The sequence below is a fragment of the Somniosus microcephalus genome, unplaced genomic scaffold (genome assembly GCF_052327205.1).
Source record: "Somniosus microcephalus isolate GS21.2 unplaced genomic scaffold, FLI_Smic_1.0 unresolved_chr8, whole genome shotgun sequence".
In the NCBI taxonomy this organism is placed as follows: Eukaryota; Metazoa; Chordata; class Chondrichthyes; order Squaliformes; family Somniosidae; genus Somniosus; species Somniosus microcephalus.
In genome coordinates this window covers 44,004,483-44,021,351 of record NW_028225186.1, presented here as the reverse complement: position 1 = coordinate 44,021,351, position 16,869 = coordinate 44,004,483, and the positions used below count along the sequence as shown (strand labels likewise).

At 47.0% G+C, this 16,869-nt stretch overlaps 7 non-coding genes across 7 annotated transcripts; 3 read left to right on the top strand and 4 right to left on the bottom strand.

Moving 5' to 3' along the window:
- Positions 1–1,228: 1,228 nt before the first annotated feature.
- On the bottom strand, positions 1,229–1,302 carry trnai-aau (transfer RNA isoleucine (anticodon AAU)). Its single transcript has one exon. It is a non-coding gene; the product is annotated as a tRNA-Ile (tRNA).
- Positions 1,303–3,088: 1,786 nt separating this feature from the next.
- trnar-ucu (transfer RNA arginine (anticodon UCU)) lies at positions 3,089–3,182 on the bottom strand. The gene is made up of 2 exons: positions 3,146–3,182; positions 3,089–3,124 (listed from the first exon to the last, which is right to left on the bottom strand). It is a non-coding gene; the product is annotated as a tRNA-Arg (tRNA).
- A 2,750-nt stretch (positions 3,183–5,932) lies between these two features.
- On the top strand, positions 5,933–6,014 carry trnas-cga (transfer RNA serine (anticodon CGA)). The gene has a single exon. It is a non-coding gene; the product is annotated as a tRNA-Ser (tRNA).
- Positions 6,015–6,560: 546 nt separating this feature from the next.
- On the bottom strand, positions 6,561–6,634 carry trnai-aau (transfer RNA isoleucine (anticodon AAU)). Its single transcript has one exon. It is a non-coding gene; the product is annotated as a tRNA-Ile (tRNA).
- Positions 6,635–9,184: 2,550 nt separating this feature from the next.
- On the top strand, positions 9,185–9,258 carry trnai-aau (transfer RNA isoleucine (anticodon AAU)). Its single transcript has one exon. It is a non-coding gene; the product is annotated as a tRNA-Ile (tRNA).
- Positions 9,259–14,166: 4,908 nt separating this feature from the next.
- trnar-ucg (transfer RNA arginine (anticodon UCG)) lies at positions 14,167–14,255 on the top strand. Its single transcript is given in 2 exon segments — positions 14,167–14,203; positions 14,220–14,255. It is a non-coding gene; the product is annotated as a tRNA-Arg (tRNA).
- A 343-nt stretch (positions 14,256–14,598) lies between these two features.
- On the bottom strand, positions 14,599–14,680 carry trnas-uga (transfer RNA serine (anticodon UGA)). Its single transcript has one exon. It is a non-coding gene; the product is annotated as a tRNA-Ser (tRNA).
- Between the last annotated feature and the right edge of the window lie 2,189 nt (positions 14,681–16,869).

The window sequence follows — 16,869 nt, the reverse complement described above, 5'->3', positions numbered from 1 at the left end:
CCTGTCAAACCGGAACAGGAGGAGGCCATTCAGCCCCTTGAGCCTGTCGAACAGGAACAGGAGGAGGCCATTCAGCCCCTCGAGCCTGTCAAACCGGAACAGGAGGAGGCCATTCAGTCCCTCTAGCCTGTCAAACCGGAACAGGAGGAGTCCATTCAGCCTCTCGAGCCTGTCAAACCGGGACAGGAGGAGTCCGTTCAGCCCCTCGAGCCTGTCAAACCGGAACAGGAGGAGGCCATTCAGCCCCTCGAACCTGTCAAACCGGGACAGGAGGAGACCATTCAGCCCCTTGAGCCTGTCGAACAGGAACAGGGGGAGGCCATTCAGCCCCTCGAGCCTGTCAAACCGGAACAGGAGGAGGCCATTCAGCCCCTCGAGCCTGTCGAACAGGAACAGGAGGAGGCCATTCAGCCCATCGAGCCTGTCAAACAGGAACAGGAGGAGGCCATTCAGCCCCTTGAGCCTGTCAAACAGGAACAGGAGGAGGCCATTCAGTCCCTCGAGCCTGTTACACTGGAACAGGAGGCCATTCAGCCCCTCGAGCCTGTTACACAGGAGGAGGCCATTCAGCCCCTCGAGCATGTTACACAGGAACAGGAGGAGGCCATTCAGCCCCTCGAGCATGTTGCACAGGAACAGGAGGAGGCCATTCAGCCCCTCAAGCCTGTTACACTGGAACAGGAGGCCATTCAGCCCCTCAAGCCTGTTACACAGGAACAGGTGGAGGCCATTCATTCCCTTGATCCAGTTACACAGGAACAGCTAATTTATTATTAATGTTTCATGTGATGTGTTTGCTCTGAAATAAATTGTTAAAAATTTTAACCTGCATTGGCCGGGAATCGAACCTGGGTCTCCCGGGTGGCAGGCGAGAATTCTACCCCTGAACCACCAATACTCACAGTGACAATAAAACCCATTTTCCAGTAGCTACAATTTATTTTTGACTTTTGTTAATTGAAGCGAGGACACTGCGGTAAAATAAAAAGCGAAATGCAGCAGATGCTGGATCTGAAATTGTTCATTAAATGTTGGAAACACTCCACAGGTCAGGGAACATCTGTGGACAGAAAAACACAGGGTTAACCTTTCAGGTCCATGAGCTCTCGGTAGAACTAAGATTTTGCAGCTTTGTAGGTCCCGTGTGAGTTTCCTTCCAAACTTTTTAAACTTTTAAACTGCTCAAAAATTACAAAATTAAGAAACTAACCTTCCCTCGAAAAATAAATGGCCCGTACGGGGATCGAACCCGCGACCTTGGCGTTATTAGCACCACGCTCTAACCAACTGAGCTAACCGGCCCATCTGTAAGGTTCATCTATAGTACCGTCCCTGTTTCTGGTCTTTGCCCGCTAAGTCACTTTGTCTTTGAAGGCTGTAAAAGAAGGACTTGCATTTCTACAGGGCTTTCACGACCTCAGGACATCCTAAAGTGCTTTACAGCCAATGAATACTTTTTGAACTGTTTTGCATCTGTGACAGGTAGATTGGTCAGGGGGAGTTCAAATAGGTTTTCCCCTCGTGTTGGTTCCCTCACCACCTGCCGCAGGCCCAGACTGGCAGCCATATCCTTCAGGACTCGAACAACTCGGTCAGTAGTGCTGCTACCGAGCCACTCTTGGTGATGGGCATTGAGGCCCCCCACCCAGAGTACATTCTGTGCCCTTGCTGCCTTCAGTGCTTCTTCCAAGTGGTGTTCAACATGGAGGAGTACTGATTCATCAGCTGAGGGAGGGTGGTAGGTGGTAATCAGCAGGAGGTTTCCTTGCCCATGATGTTCCTGTGTAACAGGCTTGAGGGGCTGAATGGCTTCCTCCTTTTCCTGCATAACAGGCTTAACAGGCTGAATAGCCTCCTCCTGTTCCTGCATAACAGGCTCGAGGGGCTGAATGGCCTCCTCCTGTTCCTGCATAACAGGCTCGAGGGGCTGAATGGCCTCCTCCTGTTCCAGTGATACAGACTCGAGGGGCTGATTGGCCTCCTCCAGTTCCTGTATAACAGGCTTGTGGGGCTGAATGGCCTCTTCCTATTTATGTGTAACAGACTCGAGGGGCTGAATGGCCTCCTCCTGTTCCTGTGTAACAGGCTTGAGGGGCTGAATGGCTTCCTCCTTTTCCAGCATAACAGGCTTAACAGGCTGAATAGCCTCCTCCTGTTCCTGCATAACAGGCTCGAGGGGCTGAATGGCCTCCTCCTGTTCCTGTATGATAGGCTCGATGGGCTGAATGGCCTCTTCCTATTTATGTGTAACAGACTCAAGGGGCTGAATGGCCTCCTCCTGTTCCTGTGTAACAGGCTTGAGGGGCTGAATGGCTTCCTCCTTTTCCTGCATAACAGGCTTAACAGGCTGAATAGCCTCCTCCTGTTCCTGCATAACAGGCTCGAGGGGCTGAATGGCCTCCTCCTGTTCCTGTATGATAGGCTCGATGGGCTGAATGGCCTCTTCCTATTTATGTGTAACAGACTCAAGGGGCTGAATGGCCTCCTCCTGTTCCTGTGTAACAGGCTTGAGGGGCTGAATGGCTTCCTCCTTTTCCTGCATAACAGGCTTAACAGGCTGAATAGCCTCCTCCTGTTCCTGCATAACAGGCTCGAGGGGCTGAATGGCCTCCTCCTGTTCCTGTATGATAGGCTCGATGGGCTGAATGGCCTCTTCCTATTTATGTGTAACAGACTCAAGGGGCTGAATGGCCTCCTCCTGTTCCTGTGTAACAGGCTTGAGGGGCTGAATGGCTTCCTCCTTTTCCTGCATAACAGGCTTAACAGGCTGAATAGCCTCCTCCTGTTCCTGCATAACAGGCTCGAGGGGCTGAATAGCCTCCTCCTGTTCCTGTATAACAGGCTAAAGGGGCTGAATGGCCTCCTCCTGTTCCTGTGTAAAAGGGTCATGGGACTGAATGGTCTCCTCCTGTTCCTATGTAAAACGGCCATGGGACTGAATGGCCTCCTCCTGCTCCTGTGTAACTGACTCAGGGGTTGAGAGTACTCAGAGGGAAAGTGTCGGGGCGGTAGTTTCCCTTCTCTGAATTACCGATTTACTGCAAAATGTACCGTCAGTGGAGGAACCACCGAACCCTGACCCAAAATCCGACTCTGGTGGGACTCGAACCCACAACCTTTGAATGCCTTAATCTGCTATACCAACTAGAAGTCCAATGCGCTATCCATTGCGCCACAGAGCCAATTACGTAAAATTCTATTACAAAAGCAAAATAGTGCTGATGCTGGAAATCTGAAATATAAACAGATGAAATGCTGGAAACACTCTGCAGGTCAGGCAGCATTCCATGACTGTTTAAAAGGGGTCTACTTTCAGTCCCGGATCATTCTGTGTCTGTTTAATAGGGACATGCTGTCAGTCCCGGATCATTCTGTGTCTGTTTAAAAGGGACATGCTGTCAGTCCCGGTTTATTCTGTGTCTGTTTAAAAGGGACATGCTGTCAGTCCCGGTTTATTCTGTGTCTGTTTAAAAGGGACATGCTGTCAGTCCCGGATTATTCTGTGTCTGTTTAAAAGGGATGTGCTGTCAGTCCCGGGTCATTCTGTGTCTGTTTAAAAGGGACATGCTTTCAGTCCCGGATTATCCTGTGACTGTTTAAAAGGGATGTGCTGTCAGTCCAGGATCACTCTGTGTCTGTTTAAAAGGGATGTGCTGTCAGTCCCGGGTCATTCTGAGTCTGTTTAAAAGGGATGTGCTGTCAGTCCCGGAGTATTCTGTGTCTGTTTAAAAGGGATGTACTGTCAGTCCAGGATCACTCTGTGTCTGTTTAAAAGGGATGTGCTGTCAGTCCCGGGTCATTCTGAGTCTGTTTAAAAGGGATGTGCTGTCAGTCCCGGATCATTCTGTGTCTGTTTAAAAGGGATGTGCTGTCAGTCCCTGGTCATTCTGTATCTGTTTAAAAGGGATGTGCTGTCAGTCCCTGGTCATTCTGGGTCTGTTTAAAAGGGATGTGCTGTCAGTCCCGGATCATTCTGTGTCTGTTTAAAAGGGATGTGCTGTCAGTCCCGGATCATTCTGTGTCTGTTTAAAAGGGATGTGCTGTAAGTCCCTGGTCATTCTGTATCTGTTTAAAAGGGATGTGCTGTCAGTCCCTGGTCATTCTGGGTCTGTTTAAAAGGGATGTGCTGTAAGTCCCTGGTCATTCTGTGTCTGTTTAAAAGGGATGTGCTGTCAGTCCCGGATCATTCTGTGTCTGTTTAAAAGGGATGTGCTGTCAGTCCCGGATCATTCTGTGTCTGATTAAAACGGGTGTTACATAATATTATAGAGTCTGCCCCACAGAAACAGTCCATTTGCACGAACTGGTCTCCACACGAGGCTCCTCCTTCTCTATTTCTCCTCACCCCCCAAATAAAACTAGAATCAGTAATGGTAACCATGAAACTATCGGATTGTCGTAAAAACCCATCTGGTTCACTAATGTCTTTCAGGGAAAGAAATCTGCCGTCCTTACCTGGTCTGGCCTTTGTGTGACTCCAGTCCCATAGCAATGTGGTTGATTCTTAACTGCCCTCTGAAATGGCCTAGCAAGCCACTCAGTTGTAACAAACCGCTATGAAACAAAATAATAAAAATGAAGCTGGACGGACCACCTGGCCTGATCCATATCAGCCTCCTCCTGAGGTCCCCACCATCACAGAAGCCAGTCTTCAGCCAATTCGATTCACTCCACGTGATATCAAGAAAAGGCTGAGCACACTGGATACAGCAATGGCTCTGGGCCCTGACAACACCCCGGCTATCATTCTGAAGACTTGTGCTCCAGCCAAGCTGTTCTAGTACAGCTACAACACTGGCATCTATCCAACAATGTGGAAGACTGCCCAGGTATGTCCTGTCCACAAAAAGCAGGACAAATCCAATCCAGCCAATTACCACCCCATCAGTCTACTCTCTACTCTCAATCATCAGCAAAGTGATGGAAGGTTTCATCCACAGTGCTGTAAAGTGGCACTTACTGACCAATAACCTGCTCATTGATGCCCGGCTTGGGTTCTGCCAAGAGCACTCGGCTCCCGACTTCATTAAAACCTTGGTCCAACATGAACAAAGGAGCTGACCACCAACATCCTGGGGGTTACCATTGAACATAAATACTGTGACAACAAGAGAAGGTCAGAGGCTAGGCATTCTGCGTCGGGTGTCTCACCTCCTGACTCCCCAAAGCCTTTCTACCATCTACAAGGCACAAGTAAGGAGTGTGATGGAATACTCTCCACTTGCCTGGATGAGTGCAGCTCCAAAAACACTCAAGAAGTTCGACACCATCCAGGACAATGCAGCCCGCTTGATTGGCACCCCATCCACCACCTTAACCATTCACTCCCTCCACCACCGGCGCACCGTGGCTGCAGTGTGTACCATCTACAAGATGCACTGCAGCAACTCACCAAGGCTTCTTCAGCAGCACCTGCCAAACACGCAACCTCTTCCACCTAGAAGGACAAGCGCAGCAGGCGCATGGGAACACCCCCACCTCCAAGTTCCCCTCCAAGTCACACACCATTCTGACTTAGAAGTATATTGCCGATCCTTCATCGTCGCTGGGTCAAAATCCTGGAACTCCCTCCCTAACAGCGCTGTGGGAGCACCTTCACCACACGGACTGCAGCGGTTCAAGAAGGCGGCTCACCACCACCTTCTCAAGGGGCAATTAGGGATGGGCATTTAATGCTGGCATTGCCAGTGCACCCACATCCCATAAACGAATTTAAAAAATCCTATCAGCATATCCTTCTATTCCTTTCTCCCTTCCTCTTAAATGCATCTGTAGTATTCGCCTCAACTACTGCATTCTCAGCGCTCTTTGGCCAAAGAAGTTAATCCTGAATTCCCTGCTGGATTTATCGGTGAGTATTTATGACCTGTCTTCTCTGAGCTAGTTCCTGACTCACTCACAGTAGGAAGCATTTTCTCACTGTTAACGTGCAGCTGCGATGGCCGAGTGGTTAAGGCGTTGGACTCGAAATCCAATGGGGTTTCCCCGCGCAGGTTCGAACCCTGCTCGCAGCGACTTTGATGCAATTTTTTTATTTCATCGGCTCCCTGTGGCGATCACTGGCCCCGAAATTGATCAGAATTCCCTCCACTGCACTTTATTACACTGATTAACCCAAAGTTCCAATTGAAACACTAATAATTTATCGGCATCAATTAGATATTGTGGATTTGTTGGGAACTCGTGAGCAATACACACACAAAGCAGCATCAAAAATACTAATTAATAAAGAGCCCTGCAGTGTTTGGTAGGGAATCACCTTCAGCTACTAAGTGGGAACACGGTTTGGTTTTATAAAACTGAACACGAATTAAAAAGTGTGTAAAAAGACCGTGGCAGGACTCGAATCTGCAATATTCTGATAACCTCAAAATTAATACCGAAGTCTGACGCCTTATCCATCAGCGCCATCTGTGGACAGATAGACACAAGGTCAACCTTCCAGTTCCTTGAGTTCTCGGCAGAACTAAGGTTTTGTAGCTTTGCTTCAAAGTATGACAGCTCCAATCTTTTCAGCAAATAGCAAAATTAAGAAACTACCCACAGCATCAAAAAGTAAATGGCCCGTACGGGGATCGAACCCGCGACCTTGGCGTTATTAGCACCACGCTCTAACCTACTGAGCTAACCGGCCTGCCTTAACTCCTTTTGCTGTTAAATTCAATTTATGTTGATTTTTGGTTTTTGTCAGTTGTCAGTGCTCCGGTTTCCTCCCACAGTCCAAAGATGTGCGGGTTAGGTTGATTGGCTATGATAAATTAACCCTTAGTGTTAGGTGGATTAAATACGTGGGGTTACGGGGATAGGGTGGGATATGTGTTGGTGCAGGGGTTACGGGGATCGGGTGGGATATGTGTCGGTGCAGGCTCGATGGGCCGAAATGGCCTCTATCTGCACTGTGGGGTTTCTGTGATTCTGTGACTTCGAAGGCTGTAAAAGAAAGACTCTGATTTCTACAGCGCCTTTCACCTGAGGACGTCTCAAAGCGCTTTACAGGCAATGTAGTTGTAGTTGTAGTTGTAGTCACTGTTGTAATGTAGGAAAAACAGCAGCAGCCAATTTGTGCACAGCAAGCTCCCACAATGTGATAATCGAGGATCACCTGTTTTAGTGATGTTGATTTGAGGATAAATATTGGCTACAGGACACCGGGGTAAACCTCACCACCCCCTGCTCTTCTTCCAATAGTGCCATGGGATCTTTTATGTCCACCCGAGAGGGCAGAGGGGGCCTCAGTTTTGGAATTGTATTCCACCACAATCTGTAACCTTATGGACCGGCATATCCCTCACCCTACCATTAGCATCAAGACAGGGGACCAACCCTAGTTCAATGAGGAGTGTAGAAGAGCATTTCAGGAGCAGCACCAGGCGTACTGAAAATGAGCTGCCAACCTCATGAAGCTACAACACAGGACTACACACATGCTAAGCTATGGAAACAGCATGTGTAGACAGAGCGAAGCGATCCAACAGCCAACGGATCAGATCAATGCTCTGCAATCCTGCCACATCCAGTCGTGACGATTTTAATTTAATGTAATTTGTTCCTAGGACTTGGGCATCGCTGGCAAGGCCAGCATTAATTGCCCATCACTAATTGCCCTTGAGAAGGTGGTAGTGAGAAGCCCTCTTGGCCCGCTGCAGTCAATGAGGTGAAGGTCCTCCAATAGTACTGTTAGGGAGGGATTTCCAGGATTTTGACCTAGCGACGATGAAGTTATGGTGATATATTTTCACGTCGGGATGGTGTGTAACTTGGAGGGGAACTTGGAGGTGATGGTGTTCCCATGCACCGGCTGCCCTTATAAGAACATAAGAACATAAGAAATAGGAGCAGGAGTTGGCCATTTGGCCCCTCGAGCCTGCTCCACCATTCAATAAGCTCATGGCTGATCTGATCTTGGCCTTAACTCCACTTTTCTGCCTGTTCCCCCTTAACCCTTGACTCTCCGATAGTTCAACAATCTGTCTATCTCAGCCTTGAATATAATCAATGATTCAGGCTCCACAGCTCTCTGGGGTAGATAATTCCAAAGATTCACAACCCTCTGAGAGAAGAAATTCCTCCTCATCTGCGTCTTAAATGGACAAATCCTTATTCTGAAACTATGCCACCTGATTCTAGATTCCCCCATGAGGGAAAACAGCCTCTCAGCATCTACCCTGTCAAGCCCCCTCAGAATCTGATATGTTTCAGTAAGATCACCTCTCATTCTTCTAACCTCCAATGAGTATAGGCCTAACCTGCTCAACCTTTCCTCATAAGACAATCCCTTCATCCCGGGAATCAACCTAGAGAACCTTCTCTGAACTGTCTCCAATGCAAGTATATCCCTCCTTAAATAAGGAGAACAAAAATGTATGCAGTGCTCTAGGAGTGGCCTCACCTGTACAGTTGTAGCAAGACTTCCCGACTTTTATACCCCATGCCCCTTGCAATAAAGGCCAACATTCCATTTGCCTACTTAATTACTGCATGCTAACTTATTGTGTTTCATGTACGAGGACACCCAGATCCCTCTTAACCGCAGCATTCTGTAGTCTCTCTCCATTTTAATAATATTTTGCTTTTCTGTTCCCTCCATGGCCTCGCCCCTCCCTATCTCTGTAATCTCCTTCAGCCCCACAACCCCCTGAGATATCTGCGCTCCTCTAATCCTGTCCTCTTGAGCATCCCTGATTATAATCGCTCAACCTTCCTGTTGCCCTAAGCTTTGGAATTCCCTGCCTAATCCTGTCCACCTCTCTTCCTCCTTTAAGATGCTCCTTATAACCTATCTCTTTGACCAAGCTTTTGGTCACCTGCCCGAATTTCTCCTTATGTGGATTGGTGTCAAATGTTTTGTCTGAAAATACTCCTGTGCAGCGCCTTGGGACGTTTTACTACGTTAATGGTGCTATATAAATGCAAGTTGTTGTTGGTAATGGTGGTACCTGATTCGGTGATGGTCTTGCTGTTGAATGTGAAGGGGCGGTGGTTAGACTTTCGCTTGTTGGAGCTGGCCATTGCCTGGCACTTGTGTTGGCTGTTGTCATGTGTGGCACACAGTGCCATATGTACAGTATTTGCCGATAGGATAGTGTATGATTGACAACTGCAGGTGTATGCTGAAAGATTAATGCAGGAAATCGTCAGCTAGAGTCTCGAAAATATAAGCTTATACACATGCACCAAACCCAATGGCCGGTTAGCTCAGTTGGTTAGAGCGTGGTGCTAATAACGCCAAGGTCGCGGGTTCGATCCCCGTACGGGCCATTTGATTTTTGGTAGAGAGGGTAGTTTCTTGATTTTGTTATTTGTTGAAAAGTTTGGATGGAAACTCACACGGGACCTGCAATACTTTGAAGCAAAGCTGGAAATCCTGAGTTATGACCTGCGGAGCGTTTCCAACATTAAATGAACAATTCCAGATCCATCGGGACTTCTCGTATTTCAATCAGTGAACGGTTCACAGCTGCTGATTGGTTTGGAGTGCAAAGAATTGAACTGAAATAAATACAATCCCGGGGTTTAATCGCTCATTATTAACATACCGCCAGAAACAGACCGTTCGGTCCAACCAGTCCATGCCGCCGTTTATGTTCCACTCGAGCCTCCTCCAGTCTTTCCTCATCTAAATCTATCAGCATAACCCTCTATTCACTTCTCCCACATTTGCTTACCTAGCCTCCTCTAAAATGCATCTAAACTATTCGCTTCAACCACTCCCTGTGGTAGCGAGTTCCACATTCTCACCACTCTCTGGGTAAAGATGTTTCTGCTGAATTCCCGATTGGATTTCTTGCTGACTATCTTATATTGATGGCCTCTAGTTATGCTCTTCCCCACAAGTGGAATCATTCTCTCTGTATCCACTCTATCAAAACCTTTCATAATTTTAAAGATCTTTTAAACTGACCTCCCTATTCTTCCTAGCATAATGAAATACGTCACACTTATTTGTGTTCAAATTCATTTGCCAATGCTATGCCCATTCTGCAAGTTTATTAATGTCCTCCTGTAACTTGTTGCAGTCCTCCTCAGTATTGACTATCCCCCCCAATTTGGTGTCATCTGCAAATTTATAAATTGTGTTTCTGATTACTAAGTCTAAATCGTTAATATAAATTGCGAACAGCAGTGGCTCCAGCTCTGATACTTGTGGAACACCACTACCCACCTTCTGCCACTGTGAATAAACTACCCGGTAGTCGGACTATCTGCCTTCTCTCCTTAAACCAGCCAGCAATCCATTCCACTACTTCTCACCTGACTCCGGATTCTATGACCTTGTTCATCAGTCTATTATGGGGTACATTATCGAAGGCCTTCTGAAAATCCAGATAAATTACATCTACTGCATTACCATTGTCTACTCTCTCTGTTGGTTTGGAGTGCAAAGAATGAGACTGAAATAACATCGGCGATCTCCAGTTCCCTGCTCCCCTCACCCACTCCAACCTATCTCCCTCTGAACTTGCAGCACTCCGTTCTCTCCGATCCAACCCTAACATTGTCATTAAACCTGCTGACAAAGGTGGTGCTGTTGTTGTTTGGAGAACCGTCCTCTACCATCCGGAGGCTGAACGGCAACTCACTGCCAGCTCCTCCTACCTCCCCCTGGACCATGACCCCACTACTGAACATCAAGCAATTGTTTCCAAGACTGTCACTGACCTCATCTCCTCTGGAGATCTTCCCCCCAAGGCCGCCAATCTCTCAGTTCTTCAACACCGCACTGCCCACTTCTACATACTTCCCAAGATCCACAAACAGGACTGCCCTGGTTGACCAATTGTTGCAGCCTGTTCTTGCTCCACAGAACTGATTTCTTCCTATCTTCACTCTATTTTTTCTCGACTTGTCCAGTCCCTTCCCACCTACATGCGCGACTCTTCCAACACCCTCCGTATTTTAACAGTTTCCAGTTTCCTGGCCCCAAACGTCTCCTTTCCACTCTGGATGTCCATTCCCTCTGCACCTCCATCCACCACCAGGACGGCCTTAAGCAGCTCCACTTCTTCCTTGAACAGAGGCCCCAACAGTCCCCATCCACCACCGCATTTGTCCGCCTGGCTGCACTTGTTCTCACATTGTACAACTTCTCCTTTGATTCCATTCACTTCCTCCAAATTAAAGGTGTTGCTATTGGTACCTGCATGGGCCCCAGCTATGCCTGCCTTTTTGTGGGATATGTGGAACATTCTTTGTTCAAGTCCTACTCAGGTCCCCTTCCTCACCTCTTTTTCCGGTACATCGATGATTGTATTGGTGCCGTTTCCTGCTCTCGCCCTGAACTAGATAATTTCTTTCACTTTGCCTCCAATTTCCACCCTTCCCTCACCTTCACATGGTCCATCTCCGACTCTTCCCTTCCCTTCCTCGACTTCTCTGTCTCCATTTCTGGGGATAGGCTATCGACCAACATCCACTATAAGCCCACTGACTCCCACAGCTACCTGGACCACACTTCCTCCCACCACGCTTGCTGTAAGGACTCATTGAAACATAGAAACATAGAGACATAGAAGATAGGAGCAGGAGTAGGCCATTCGGCCCCTCGAGCCTGCTCCACCATTCAATGAGGTCATGGCTGATCATCCAAATTCAGTACCCTGTCCCTGCCTTCTCCCCATATCCCTTGATCCCTTTAGCCTTAAGAAATATATCTAACTCCTTCTTGAATATATTTAATGAATTTGCCTCCACTGACTTCTGTGGTAGAGAATTCCACAGGTTCACCACTCTCTGGATGAAGTAATTCCTCCTCATCTCTGTCCTAAATGGCTTACCCCTTATCCTTAGGCTGTGACCCCTGGTTCTGGAATCCCCGGCCATCGGGAACATCCTTACTGCATCTAGTCTGTCTAGTCCTGTTAGTATTTTATAAGTATCAATGAGATCACCTCTCATTCTTCTAAACTCCAGCGAGTATAAGACCAATCAACCCAATCTCTCCTCATATGTCATTCCTGCCATCCCAGGTATCAGTCTGGTGAATCTTCACTGCTCTCACTCCATGGCAAGAACATCCTTCCTCAGATAAGGCGACCAAAACTGCACACAATGCTCAAGATGTGGTCTCACCAAGGCCCTGTACAACTGCAGCAAGACATCCTTGCTCCTGTACTCGAACCCTCTCGCTACGAAGGCCAACATACCATTTGCCTTCTTAACCGCCTGCTGCACCTGCATGCTTACCTTCAGCGACTAGTGCACAAGGACACCCAGGTCTAGTTGCACTTCCCCTTCTCCCAATCTATTGACGTTCAGATAATAATCTGCCTTCCTGTTTTTGCCACCAAAGTGGACAACCTCGCATTTATCCACATTATACTGCATCGGACATGCTTCTTCCCAATCACCCAACCTGTCCAAATCATACTGGAGTTTCTCGGCATCCTCCTCACAGCACACATGCCCACCCAACTTTGTGTCACCTGTAAACTTGGAGATATTACATCTAGTTCCCTCATCTAGATCATTAATATATATTGTGAATAACTGGGGTCCTAGCACCAATCCCTGCGGTACCCCACTAGTCACTGCCTGCCACTCGGAAAAAGACACGTTTATTCCAACTCTTTGCTTCCTGTCTGCCAACCAGTTATCTATCCAAGTCAGTACCTTGCCCCCAATCCCATGTGCCTTAACTTTACACGCTAATCTCTTGTGCGGGACGTTCTCAAAAGCCTTCTGAATGTCCAAATACACCACATCCACATAGCATTTCCCCCACTACCGATGTCAGGCTTACCGGTCTATAATTCCCCATTTTCCCTCTACCACCTTTTTTGAATAGTGGGGTAACATTAGCTACCCTCCAATCCATGGGAACTGTTCCAGAATCTATCGAATTTTGGAAGATGACCAGCAATGCATCTACTATTTCTAGGGCCACTTCCTTAAGTACACTAGGATGTAGATTATCAGTCCCTGGGGATTTATCCATTCCATTCTATTCCATTCTCCCAGTTTCTCTGTCTCTGTTGCATCTGTTCTGATGAGGCCACCTTCCATACCAGTGCTTCCGGTATGTCTTCCATTTTCCTCAAATGAGGATCCCCCTCTACCATGGTTGACATGACACTCGACCGAGTCTGTTCCGTTTCCCGCACGACTGCTCTCACCCCTTCCGCTCACTCCCAGAAACATGATAGGGTTCCCCCCTTGTCCTCACCTTTCACCCCACCCGCCTCCACATTCAGCGGATCATCCTGCGCCATTTCCACCACCTCCAGCATGATCCCACCACCAAACACATCTTCCCCTCCTCCCTTTCAACATTTCGAAGGGACCGTTCCCTCCATGACAGCCTGGTCCACTCCTCTATCACCCCAACACCCCTTCTCCTTCGCCCGGCACCATCCCATGCAAGTGCAGGAGATGCAACACCTGCCCTTTTAACTCCTTCCTTCCCATCGCCCAGGGCACCAAACACTCCTTCCAGGTGAATCAGCGATTACCTGTACTTCTTACAATTTAGTTACTGTATTCGCTGAATCTACATTGTGACACCAAATGCAGATTGGGTGACCGCTTTGCAGAACAGTCGGCAAGTGTGACCCCGAGCTTCCGGTCACCTGTCACTATAATTATCTGCTCCACTCCCTCTCTGATCTCTCCTTCCTTGGCCTGTTGCACTGTTCCAATGAAGCTCTACGTAATCTCGAGGAACAGCACCTCATCTTTCTATTAGGCACTTTACAGCCTTCTGGACTTTACACCGAGTTCAACAAATTCAGGCTATAAATTGGCCCCTGTATTTCTTTAATTTTTTTAATTTGTTCTCATTTTTCCTCACATGACAGTTGTTAATGTTTCTGCCATAATCATTCACACCTCATCTTGAGCCATCTTTTGTTCGTTAACTTGTCCTATTACCTCTCCTTTTGCCTTTCACCATCATCCCTTTTGTCAGTCAATCTCTCCTGCCGTCCATTCTATCACAGACATTTCCTTTGTTCTTACCTCGCCTCCACCCACCCCTGCTTAAAAATCCCTCTTCCCTAACCTTTTCCAGTTCTGACGAAGGGTTCGACCTGAAAGGTTAACTCTGTTTCTCCCTCACTCGATGCTGCCTGACCTGCTGAGTGTTTCCAGTATTCTCTGTTGTTAATGAAATGAACACAGTAACGGAGTTTAATCACTCATTATTAGGATTTGTTGAGTCTACTTTTGTGTGGCCGCGTGGCCTAATGGATAAGGCGTCTGACTTCGGTGTAAATTCTGATGCTATCAGAAGATTGCAGGTTCGAGTCCTGCCGCGGTCGTTTTACACACTTTTTAATTCGGGTTCAACTTTAGAAAACCAAACCGCGTTTCCACTCTTTTCCTTCCAAACATTGCAGGGTTCTTTATTAAATGGAATTTTTACGTGCTGTCTTATGTGTGAATTTCTCACTGATCTTTGCAAATAGTTTCAAACAAATCCACAATTTCTAATTGATGACAAATTAGTGTTTCCAATTGATGACAAATTAGTGTTTCCAATTGGAACAACAGCTTTGGGTTAATCAGTGTCATAACGTGCAGTGGAGGGAATTCTAATCAGTTTCGGGGCCAGTGATCTCCACAGGGAACCGATGAAATAAAATAAAGAACTTGCAGTAGAATCGCTGCGAGCAGGGTTCGAACCTGCGCGGGGAAACCCCATTGGATTTCAAGTCCAACGCCTTAACCACTCGGCCATCGCAGCTGTGCAAATGTAACTTTTCAACAGTGAAATGACCTATGCAAACTATTAGACAACTTCCCTGCACAATATAAATGGAAGGAAGTTGTGTGACAGCTGCACAGAGGCCTGGTTAGGTCACTGTGTACAGTTCTGCGCACTGCACCTTAGAAAGGATATATTGACCTTGGAGGATGTGCGGTGCAGATTCACGAGTGTGTTACCAGGGCTCCAAGGGTTAGGCTATGAGCAGAGATCAGATAATCTAGGCTTGTATTCCCTGGAATATTGAAGATTAAGGGCAGTGATCATAGAAATACAGAAATTTACACCAGAGAAGGAGGCCATTCGGCCCATCGTGTCTTTGCCAGACGAAAAAGAGATATTTTGCCTAATCCCACTTTCCAGCTCTGGGTCCGTAGCCCTGTAGCTTACAGCACTTCAAGTACATGTCCATAGTGCTTTCTATTAATGTGATCGGCAGTGACTTCCAGATCCGCTCCACTCTCTGTGTGAAAATGGTTCTTGTCAACTCCTCTTTAATCATTTTACCAGTTACTTTAAATCTACGCCCCTGATCATTGACATTTCTGCTAAGGGAAATACGTCCTTCCTATCCACTGTATCTTGGCCCCTCAGAATTTTATGCACCTCAATTATGTCTCCACTCCACCTCCTCTGCTCCAAAGATAACAACCCAACCCTATCCAATCTTTACTTACAGCTAAAATTTTCCATTCCTGGCAACATCCTAGTAAATCTCCTCGGTACCCTCTCTAGTGCAATAACATCTTTCCTGTACTGTGGTGACCAAAGCTGTCTGCAGTACTCTAGCTGTGGCCTAACAAGTGTTTTATACTGTTCAAACATAACCAGACTGTTCTTGAATTCTATGCCTTGGCTAATACAAACATAGAAACATAGAAGATAGGAGCAGGAGTAGGCCGTTCGGCCCCTTGAGCCTGCTCCACCATTCAATGAGATCATGGCTGATCATCCAAATACAGTACCCGGTCCCTGCTTTCTCCCCATAACCGTTGATCCCTTTAGCCTTAAGAAATATATCCAACTCCTTCTTGAATATATTTAATGTATTGGCCTCTGCTGCCTTCTGTGGTAGAGAATTCCACAGGTTCAGCACTCGCTGGATGAAGAAATTCCTCCTCATCTCTGTCCTAAATGGCTTATCCCTTATCCTTAGTCTGTGACACCTGGTTCTGGATTCACCGACCATCGGGAACATCGTTCCTGCATCTAGTCAGTCCAGTCCTGTCAGAATTTTATACGTTTCAATTAGATCCCCTCTCATTCTTCTAAACCCCAGTGAGTATAAGCCCGATCGACACAATCTCCCCTCATACATCATTCCTGCCATCCCAGCTATCTGCCTGGTGAATCTTTGCAGAACTCCTTCCATGGCAAGAATGTCCTTCCTCAGATAAGGCGACCAAAACTGCACACAATACTCAAGATGTGGTCTCACCAAGGCCCTGTACAACTGCAGCAAGACATCCCTGTTCCTGTGCTCAAACCCTCTCGCTATGAAGGCCAAGATACCATTTGCCTTCTTAACCACCTGCCGCCGAATAAAGGAAAATATTCCCTAGGACTTTTTAACCAATAATAAAAACAGAAACTGCTGGAAATATTTGTTAGAACGGATTCTTTTACCCTCAGTCTGGTTCAGTAAACACTGAGTCGAACAACTGGAGAATTCAAACGATTTATTATCCGCGGAGTCTTACTCTGATATATCGACACTGACTCCTGCAAGAGTCTGCGAATCCAACAGAGCAAGCAGTTTGTCCTACAGTGTGTTACATTATTATACTTGCATTTGAGAAGACATTAACACATCGTACAGTCTGCACCAATCCCGAGCTGTGCACGTATACAGTTAATTTGATTTCCTGGCCTGGCAGTTTGAAATAAAGAAGTCACATTTTACTGAATGGGTTACAGTTAAGTAAATATCCTGGTAATGGGTTCCTGATCACCTAAACATTATGGTAATGCGTTTGCAATCACGGTAATGTGTTTTCTGATCGCCTATTGTCTGTATAACTTCTGCACTCTGCTTTACAGTGTTTCTAACAGCAAGGTGTAACATTGTGGGCGCCAGCCATATTAGCAGCCAAAGATCAGTTTAGCCTTTTTATTTTACTTCTTGCTGCCTTCACAGTTTCTTGTTTCTATTTCTTTGACCTTGGTAT